This window comes from Saimiri boliviensis, chromosome 1 (genome assembly GCF_048565385.1).
Source record: "Saimiri boliviensis isolate mSaiBol1 chromosome 1, mSaiBol1.pri, whole genome shotgun sequence".
Taxonomy (NCBI): domain Eukaryota; kingdom Metazoa; phylum Chordata; class Mammalia; order Primates; family Cebidae; genus Saimiri; species Saimiri boliviensis.
The window spans coordinates 18,788,603-18,799,208 of NC_133449.1; positions in this window are offsets into that span (position 1 = coordinate 18,788,603).

The window sequence follows — 10,606 nt, forward strand, 5'->3', positions numbered from 1 at the left end:
TAAGTTTGTCTTGTTTGAGGAGGAGTAAGATGGGGTGCAATCTTTGCTCCAAGGAACAGCTCTTACCCAGTGCCCCAAGTTAGTGCAGAAGTAAGAGATTCACGTAAGTTTGTTTGTCCATGCTCCTGGAATCTTAGCAGTTGCTAGAATGCAATTACATTCTTGCCAGACTGAGAACCCTTGGAGAAAAAGGGAACTGAGATCACACCACCTTTCTAGAGCTTCCAGAACAGCAAGCTTGAAGAGCAAGGAAAGGCCTGGAGGGAAAGTCTACACAGGGCAATGCTGAACTTTTCTGACTTCCACCTTGGGCACAGAGAATGCGCCTGTACCAGCCTCAGGCTCTCCAAATAAACAAAGCTTCGAGAAATTCCATTACCAGTGGTAAAAGTTAAGAAGAGTAAAAAAATGTCCACACAACAGGGCCTCTGGCTGTCCAGATCACTTAAGAACATTGGCTGGTCATTCAGGTAGGATGGAACCTTCTGGGGTATAAATGACCAGTCTCCTGCTATGCACCCCTTACAGCTCAACTGTGCTTCTTTTATGTTTCTAGGAGTCTTTCTCTTCTAAAACAGGGCCCTCGGCCAATGTGCCTCAAGACTTCCAGAAAGCTCCAAGTAGTAGGATCCCTTAATATCAGGAATACTTTATCTCCAAGAAAGCTCCAAGTAGTGATCCCCCTACTACTTGGAGAGAAAGTATTCCTGATCTTAAAGAAGAAATATGCAACCAAGTTGGTTTCACCTCTGCTTTGCCAGATTATCTTGAAAACTGATCCTGACTCGGGTCTCTAGAACTTAGTGGATGTAGAGCAGGGTGTCGGAAGCAACGCTGCTGTTGGTTCCCCAGGCTGTGCCTCCTAGAAAAAGCATGGCTACCTTTGCCTGGACGTGGTCAGCAGGGCCAGAACAGGACAAGGCCAGAGGACATCTGAGCCCTGGCAACGAGGGCCCTCCACCAGGGCTCACCTGTTTCAGAAGCCTGGCTTCAGAGAGGAGCCTTGTAGGTCGCTGACAATGCACAATCTCAGAAAGCCAGGATAACGAAATTCAAGAATTGCTAGGAGCTGAAAAGTTCTCTATCCTACTCTGAGCTCCCAAGGGGGTGACCCGTAAACCCTGGCCTCGAACTCCGCAGGAGGCCAACCAGAGTCAGGGTTCCCTCTGGGCGGAGCAGTCAGAAGGAAGCCCACAAAGCTAAGGTCTCTTATTGCCGCTCAGTGCTGAGGTATCCCCTCCCCCGCCTATTTAAGAGAAATTGATCACATCCAGCAGGTCCTGGGTCCCAGCGCGGACTACTGCTTGGATGGATTGACAAAGACAGGACCCAGGACACCTGAGGGCAACAAGGGTACTTTTTTAGCGAGGTCAGATTTGTTTAGGACTCGCGAGGACGTCACGTTTCAAATTTGGTAAACGTCCTCGGTAGTTAGGACCCAACAGTTTTGCTCTCCTGGAAACCCAGTGAAGGTGATAATACTCCCATCTCATTACTGGGAATCCAGCGCACTCAGTCGCCGCGGCTGCAGCCTCTGCTAGCTCTGAGCTTAAGGACTCCAGCCGGCGACGAGAGCCGGCGCCAACTCCGCGGCGGCTCTTTCTGGCTCTCTCGCTCACTGCCTTCGGGGCGGAACCGCGAGCGCCCAAGTGGTCCCAGTCTCGGCTGGTTCCGGGCAGCCTAGAAGAAGGGTCCCCACAGTAGAGACCAAGCCTCCAGCTCTCCGTCCCGCGCTCCGCCCCACGTCCCGCCAGTAGGTGTAAAGTCCGTCAGGGGAGCGATCCCCGGGTCTGCCCGGGCCTCCGGGCTGTGGACCGCGCTGAATCCAGCATCGCAGCAAGCTTTACTGCCACCTTTTCCTGGCCACGTCTGGGGTGGTGACGGCCGCTGCTCAACTCTCCATGCCAACCCCAGCCCCTCTCGATTCCTGCTCATTCAGAAAGAAAGTGTCCCAGCCTGTCTTCGGAGTGAAAATTGAGCAACTTCCAGAAAATTAACTAGAATGTGGTCTATATTGCTTTGAGGTGTTTTGGATTAAAATATATATATATAGCAACCCCCACCTCTCCGCATCCCATAGCCTCAAAAAAAAAAAAAAAATAATAAAAATAAAAAAACTCATTCTTTCAAATGGAGTTTGCTCACTCAGCACTTGCGAATTTTTGCTTCCAACGCAACTACTTCCTGCAACTACTTTGCAGACAATTAGGGGTCTGCTCCTTAGAAACTCCCTTACGCATGTACAGAGCTTTCAAATAACCTGGAGATTTAGGCGTCCCTCTGTATTCATTTAGTTGATGGATAGTAATGGCTCAATAGTTCCTCTGGAACCATTACGGTCAATCAGGTCAAAATCCTGCTTGGGGGTGGAAAGGATTTTTAAGCACGGGAGGTAGGTAACAGGACTCCTGCGCACATTTGTTCAGATAACACCCCTGATAACATAATGCAATCCAGGGTCCTTAAGAGAGCAGATGCCAGGTGAACGCAAGAGCGGGTGTTTTTTTGTTGTGACAGCGACAGACAAGTTACAGTATCAAAACTGAAAGGGAAAGTGAACTGCTTTTCCAGGCAATTCCCGTTTGGTAAGTTCTTTACGAGCACAAAAATATCACTCTCTTTTCACCTTAATAAATGTAACAATACATACATACATATATATATCTCTCTACCTTTGGTTTGTAAAAATACCTGAAATGAAGCACAAATACGAGCATGGAATTACATGAGTTCTGGGCATGCTACCATCGGGAAAATGGAATACCGATAATGTCTTCTGTAGGGAAGAGCAAATGTGAAATGTGTGTAAAAGACGGCGTGGGTTTTTTTCCTTTTTACTCAAATTTGGGTTGTCAGATTATTTTAGACACATCCAGATCTATGTGCTAAGGCAACTGAACTTTTCCTTTTTCAGAGGCGTAAATAAGTGCATTAGAAACAAGGCAGTGTCTCATCAGCCGGGGATGCTGGCGAACAGTAGTTTGAACGGAATAGTGGATGGTTAGGGTGGAACCCCGCTGACAGAACCAGCTACTTGCACCCGAGGCGCGGGGTCCTGCCGGGCTGCACCGGCAGCGGACGGCGCTGGAGGAAGGAGCGTTGGCGGTAATTAAACATTTCCAGACACCGGTGCGTTATTATCCGCAGAGCGATTTCCGGCGACGGGACTCGGAGAGAGTCCGGCTGGAGGTTTCGAGATTCTGGGACCCAATCCTAAAGAAAACGTGCCCCCTGCTGGCGAGCCAGCCACATCTCGGGGCCCCTTCCTGGAAAACTCGCAAACCCACAGTATTCTTATTTCACTTTGCCCAAGAGTATTTTAGTTCTACAATTTTTCTTTTCTCAATTACGAAGTTTGCTGTTACTCGTTTAAAAGTGCGCACAGGCTTACCCTTCCAAAGAGCAAACGGAGGAGGATTTCCTTCTCGCCACGGGGTTTCTGTTTCCCTGCCCCAAACCAGACGTCGCTGCTCTCAGATGGAGGGTGTTTGTTTGTCTGTTTATTTTTAAATAATCCGAAATTCCTAGCAACTATCTACCGCCGTTCGCTTCTGGTCCCGGGAAGATGATTTGCAAAGATCTACTGGGAGCCCTTCCTGCATTTGCCCGCTGGGTCCTCTTGTTCCTCCCGGCACACCCGGAGGTGAGAAGGGCCCCCTCCCTGCCGCCGCCTCTCTCCCCAGCCCCTGTTAGGTCTGCATTCCCTGCTTCGGATTCCAATTCCTGGCTTTCTGAAGAAGCAAGGGAAGAAGGAGAGGGAGTCTGTTTCCTTGAGTCAATTTCCCTGAAACATGTGAGGTTTCCTATCCTCTCCTTCCTCCCAGACCATTAGATTCCAGTTCCTTTGCTGCTTTCTTTTTTTTTTTTTCCCTCAGATTTCTGTACAGAATGTTGGAGTAGGACTCTCTCTTCCTTCTCATCATAACTCCGGGTTTTCAGATAGAGACCTGAAGAGAGAAATCCTAAGAACGTACCTGTTAACAAGCTCTTCAGTCAATTCTCTGTCTACAGAGGACTATGCCACATTACATAGACCGAGTTTCTAAAGTGTCAGGTCCACTTATTGGAGCAAAATACCCAGAGAAAACAAGCAAAGGAAGGGCAGAGAGAAAGACAGATTCCCTACCTGCACCCAGCTCTTAAGGAGGAAGGCTGTGTCCTCCTGCTTCCCATCACTCACTTTTCTCCTCTGAGGTAGGGTCTCCCACTTCCCTATCCTGAGCTTGCAGCGAGGGGTGGAAAGAGAATGGACCCAACTTAGACATTGCAAAGAATTGCTACACTCACCAACCCTCCCTAAGTGATGTGAAGTGGGCTGTGCCTCACGTAATACATGAGTGGAATTACCCACTGAATAGGAGGAGGCCAGGTGCTTCTTCCTCCTTAGTGTTTATACCAGGGGGCTTCCTGACTTCAGACTGTCACCCTGAGGAGGTTCTGAGCCCCCAAGGCAGTGGCCCAACTAGAAGGGATGCTATGCCCCCCGGGTAACTTGAGAGGCATCCTACTGGATGCAGCTTTAATACCTGATGTTCCTCTACCAAGTACAACTTAAACTTAAGCCTCAGCTTTGGGGAGATGAGAGGGATGGTGGGATGGCAGGATGACAGATCAGAATTGAGAATGTTCCATAAAGGGAATAAATATGGCAGACTGGGAGGGGACCATCCTATCTGCTAAAAAAAAAAAAAAAAAAAAAAAAAAAAAAAAAAAATTCTCTCTCTGATTTCTAGGAAGTTAAACTCAGGAGGAGGAGTCGTATTTGGGCATCTGAATTACATCACAGTGTAGTGGAGATTTTGCACACAGTGGAAAGCCACAATGCCTTATTTTAGCTACCCTCTAAAGACAGATATCCTTCCTCCATGGTCTAAGTTGGAAGTGGGGGGACCCTTGAAATTCCAGTTCCCACCATAACTCTCTTCCTAGGTGACTCCAGGCAAATGAATTTGCTGGTCATATCTCTAATTCCCTACATGATAATCTTTCCATGGAAAAGAAAAGCATTTGCTGAAACACTTGAAGTAGATACAAAACACACAAAAGAAGAAAATATATATTAGCATATGATTTTTCACTTCAAAATGACCAATGGTTGGGTTCTTTTAATATATTTAGATATTTGCTTTCATATTACATGTCCACAATAAAGAAATGGAGATAAAACTTTAAAGTATTATAATCTATCTATTCCAGATAGAGATTTTTCTGGAACCATGACTTGGTTTGCCAAAATTTCCTTCTATAATACACATTTCAGGAGCCTACCTAAAGAGGAATAAGCCATGTATTGTAGTCAGGATAGTTCATTCTTAATTTTCAGAGAAGATAGCTGGTGGGAGCTGCGCCAGGCTATCAGAGCCATACAGATAGAAATAAGAGATTGGTTCTCAGTGCCCAGGGTCCTGCACAGGCAGCAAAGTGACTGGGAGCAGGAATGCCACTGCAAGATGCCTGGCACAGGGCATTTCAGTCTTGGCCAACTTGTTACAAGGGCCACCTGCTGAGGAAAGGGAGGACCAGGAACAATTGACCCCAATTCAGCTCAAGGGCAGGTCAGTCAGCTAGTTCCTGCCTGTGTGGTATCGGAGAGTTAAGGTGTCAGTGTTTTAAGGAGGTGCTTGTCAAAAGTCCTGTGCCAGGAGATCACCCAGAGAGTTTGTCAATATGCAGATTTCCAGGCCCTAGAAATGGAAGGAAGCCTCAGAAGCCCAGCACTCTGATTCAGAAGGCCCACGGTGGACCTAAGAGTTAGCATTTTCTAAAGGCTCCACCAATGACTCTGATACCAATGGTCTTTAGAGCACATACAAATTGAGAAACATTAGTAAAGAACAATTTTAACCAGTAGGGTCTGGGTCTTGATAAGGAGAATCCCGAGGATTGATATTATCCAGACTTAAATAAATGGATCTTAAAAGCATTATATACCCTTAAGTATGTTTCTTCTTGTAAATCCCTTTTTCTTTATCTGTAAGAGATAAGGACCAGACCTGATATTCATCAAAGGCTTTCTTAGTTCCTAATCTTGAAGACAGCACTGGCTACTAGGCGCTGAAGGGTGTTGTGGGGGCAAGGTGCTTGGGTTTTCTTCCAATCAGATCATGGAGGACGCTCCCATGCTGCCCTCATGAGGGTTTATCCTAGTGAGTAAACACCCTAGGTCTTGGGAAAATCTAAGAGAAGTCATTTTTGCAGAAAAGCTCCCTTGAAAACAGAAACAGAAGAGAACTCAGGAGCAAAGCCGCCCTCCAAAAATAGGTCAAATAGAGGCCAAAGGGGATCTGTAGTTTCAGGCCAGTGGAAGTTAACTTTAGTGCTGAAGTGTCGATTGCATATGTGGTAAGAGGAGGGAGAAAAGGGCTCTAAAGTCACTCAGTAGGCTTTTTGTTTTTTAACCCATGGTTTGTTCCATGAGTATCATCAGAAGCCGCAAAGAGAAGGAAGGTGCCACCAGCTCAATGAGGAGTCCTTGATGATGCATTTACCCTGCACATTTCAGATCTTCTCAAGGGATTTCCAGTTATTCATACACAGAAGCAGTCTAGAGAGCTGTATGGACATACTAGGACAGCTGATTATTCTTGTGTCACCTAGGGTCAGAACATGAGGCACTGGCCAACATGTTTGTTGTTGCTGTTGCTGTTGTTTTTAATGCTTTTCACAGTACTTCTCAAATTTGTTTTGGCAAAATTCACTTTACGTGTCTATTAGTTTTAACAGTAGCATAAAGAGTTGTATATGAGTTCTATCAATTTTTGTCACCTATTACACATATAGATGAGGTAATGTTTGCATGTCTTCTAAAGTGTTTATAAAAATTTCCTTAGGATCAGTGTATACAGGACCCTGGTTGAACAGAAAGGTCCAGTGATGTAATTTCCGTCACAGAGGAGCCAGGGCTCCTAAGCAAACATGGCTCTGTTGTGCTTTACCTCCTGCAGGAGATGCCATTCTGACACTCCTGTTTTGTTAAGGAGGAACTGAGGCCCAGAGGTCTTTCTGAGGCTGTGCCCCGGCTCATGAGTGTGGTCCTAGAAATGGAAGGAAGCCTCAGAAGTCAGTAGCAGGACACAGTTCTTTCCAGGACCCACTCCTCTCCAGAGTCTGACAGACCCTGAGAGCCAGCATGAGCTTCATGAATTCTCTTAGCAAATTGAAGTGTCAAGATAATGATTATTTCTTCTTTATGTCTGAGGCGATTGCGGCTTGGAAATGTTACACACTTTTCCCAAAGTTACATAGTTAGGTGCTCTGGAGCCAGGACTTAAACCGAGGTATGTTTGATTTTAAAACCCAAGCTCATAATGGCAGCACCCTGGTTACTTAGTGTGGTCTTCCAGTGACATTTGCATCACTTGGGAGCCTGCTGAAAATGCAGAAGCCCAGGCCATGTCCTAGGCCTATTGCCTGCTGCTCCCTTAGGTAGGCACATGAATGTTTGCAATGTATACCATTCGGATCTCAGGCCCAGGCACTAGCTCTGCTCAGTGTCTTTGTTTTAATCTCAGCTTCTAGAACTGAGAGATAAAGCTACAAATCATACCAAAAGCCTATAGACTAAGGCTTAGAAAGATTGCAACACCAAACTGGGTGCCCTACAGAACCACAAGCCCTAAATCTGCTGCCTCTTCTGCTTTGGCCTGACAGTAAGCAGTCTGGGCTGGCCAGCAACCTCACTCTGGCCCTTCTACATGGTCACCACCCTCTCCTGGCACCCGAGGTTACGGTGCCTAAGAGAGACCACTGAGAAAGGTAAGCAGCTTCTGTGTGAGAAAAGACATGCTTCAGGTCTTGCAGATGGAGGATGAGGAGTATAACTGAGTAATTTGAGGAGCAATGGGATCTGCCTCTACCTTCTACCTCCTAGTGCAAGATAAAATAACAAAGGGCTCAAAAAATAATATTAATAATAACAATAATAACAAAGGGCTCATAGGATCCTCTTTGGTGAGCCAAGCATTTATCCGGTAACATATATATTATTAATGATAATTGCACATTAGTAATGCATTGTTCACCTGTAATTTTGGCAAAGGTATACATGTTTTAATTCAAAAGACATTAAACTATGCGAAGGATTAATAACTCACAAATCAAAAAGTTACTAAATATACACTCTTATTTGATTACCCAAATCTCTGCCAGCCTCACCATCGTCATTGTATTATCGCCAGTTGATATTCTACCAACCGAACAGAAGCTAGTTACTGATAGTGTGCTTCATCTTCTTTTCAACCTCTGCTCTTTAAAATCAAACGCAAAAGATGCCTAAGTTGAGGCAAAGTGGTGAGCACACAGCTGTGAATATTACAGAGCAGCATGAAATCAGTACAGGGTCTTGGCAATATCATCTCCCCCTTTTGGTATTGTCTACCTCTCCAAGAGCCCAAAGCTTCCAGGCTGGACTCTTTCTTATCCTGAGGCTTGAGGGGTGGCAAGTATCACCACATCAAGGGGGATGTGCATTTTAACAGCAGGATCTGGAAAGAATCATGTTTAAGCTAGGGGCTTGGCATAGAAATGGTACATTTGCCTCTGTTTTAAAAAGCGCAGAATATAAAATGTTGGAGGAACCTTAAACATATCATCGTTGACACTCCCATTTTCCAGATGAGAAATTTAACCCCAGCAATGTGATCCACCCAGTAACACCACTGCAACTCAGAGCTGGCTTTCCTGACATCTGGTGGGTGCTCCTTACATTTTACTCCCTGCTCCTCAATTTTGTGATGCAGGTCTTGAAGGAAGAGGTCTTATCGAGGGCCTCCCTTTGTTCTGCGTCTTCAGAGGGAGGACAAAGCCTGTGTCAGGCAGCAATGTTCCAGGTACAAGGCCTTTCATAGACCTGCAGGCACACAGCAATAGACAGATATACCATGCCTGGGCCTGGGGTTTGGATGATTGCTCTTCAGTATAGCAGCTTTATGAAAACATTAAATGTCATTACTTATTTCTTCATGTCCATAATGTATGCTTCAACATTTTTTCTCTGTAGACAAGTGTCACTTTTACTGCGATCTTCAGGCCAGATGTTCTGCGTATAAGTGGTAACAGCTGCCACGTTGGCAGAAGTGTGGCTCCAGCCAAGTCACTTTCCAAAAGGGCCCAAAAGCCCTCTCTGCAAGAACACTGACATGACAGGAGAAACTCATACCTGGCCCGCCCCAAACTGCTCAGGAAACCACTGTGAAGGCTGAAACAGGGGTATTTGGGGAGGGCAGTTTGCCAAACCGCTGGCTACATTTCCCTCTTCCTCAGTGATGAGCTGGAGTCCCGGGTAGGGAACGCCGAATCTGCCTCCTTCCCTTCAGGCTTCTTTCAAAGCAGTGTTTGTAGTGCCAGCACCCATTATCCACATCCTCACTGGTCTCAGGACCAAGCCATTGCCCTTGCTTTCTGTCATACTTGCCACAGTCTTCTATGATCTTGAGTTGACATTCTATTGTTTTTGAATTTTGCTCAAGTTGCAGCCGCCTGGTAGCATTTATCTTCTCAGTTCCCTTGAGTCTTGGTGAATTCCTCAGTGAGGTCCCATCTCAGCATCAGCATTTCCAGAAAACACAGGCACAGTTTGCCTTTATCTTCAGCTAAGGCTGGAGAACTTGATTCAGCCAAAAAATAACTGTTGCCTTTGCAATTTTGGCCCTCTGGCTGAAGGGTCTGTTATCCAAGGATGCCACCCTACTGTGTCAGGTTGAATGTGTAAGACACATGAATACATGGACAGACACACAGACACAAATACTCTCTCGATACAACATAGCTATGGGTGGCTGCAGCGTGATGCTTTCTCCAAGAGATGGCGAGCTCTTTCAAACAAAGTCTTGGCTCCTTCCCACGGGAGTGAGGCCAGCATTTAGTGGGAGTAAATCACTTTAAGTTTTGAGTCTGGCTAGATGTAAACTCAAAGGATGGAAAACCTTCTGGGCATGAGCTTTCCAGAAGCCAGTGGTCAGCAGAGGTCACTTGGCCCAGGGCCTCCAGGAGTGGTCCAGTAATTGTCCCTTCATCCAGGATCATGGGCCTGAGCCCTATGAAGCAGCAGCTTCCTCCCTAGAAGTACCAAGAGGTGGTGGAAAGAGCTGAGCTTTGGAACCACGTGGAATTTGTTTCTAGTCCATGTTTCTAGAACTTCAGGAGGTTCTCTTTGCCTGGATAACATGCTCCTTTTCTTCTACCTACTCATACATTATCCTCCCATCTGCTCAGGTACCACTGCCTCCTGGAACTCTCCCTCCAGCTAGTGTCTTCCCCATCTTACAAGCCTATTTCATGTAATTCTCTAACTCATTTTTGGTACTTTACCACTTCCTTATTGGGCTTGGTATCTTTTACAAGGGGATCTTGTATTTACTGTAACTTTAAATGCATCTTTTTTTTTTTTTTTTTTTTTTTTTAGACGGAGTTTCGCTCTTGTTACCCAGGCTGGAGTGCAATGGCGCGATCTCGGCTCACCGCAACCTCCGCCTCCTGGGTTCAAGCAATTCTCCTGCCTCAGCCTCCTGAGTAGCTGGGATTACAGGCATACGCCACCACGCCCAGCTTATTTTTTTTTTTGTATTTTTAGTAGAGACGGGGTTTCACCATGTTGACCAAGACGGTC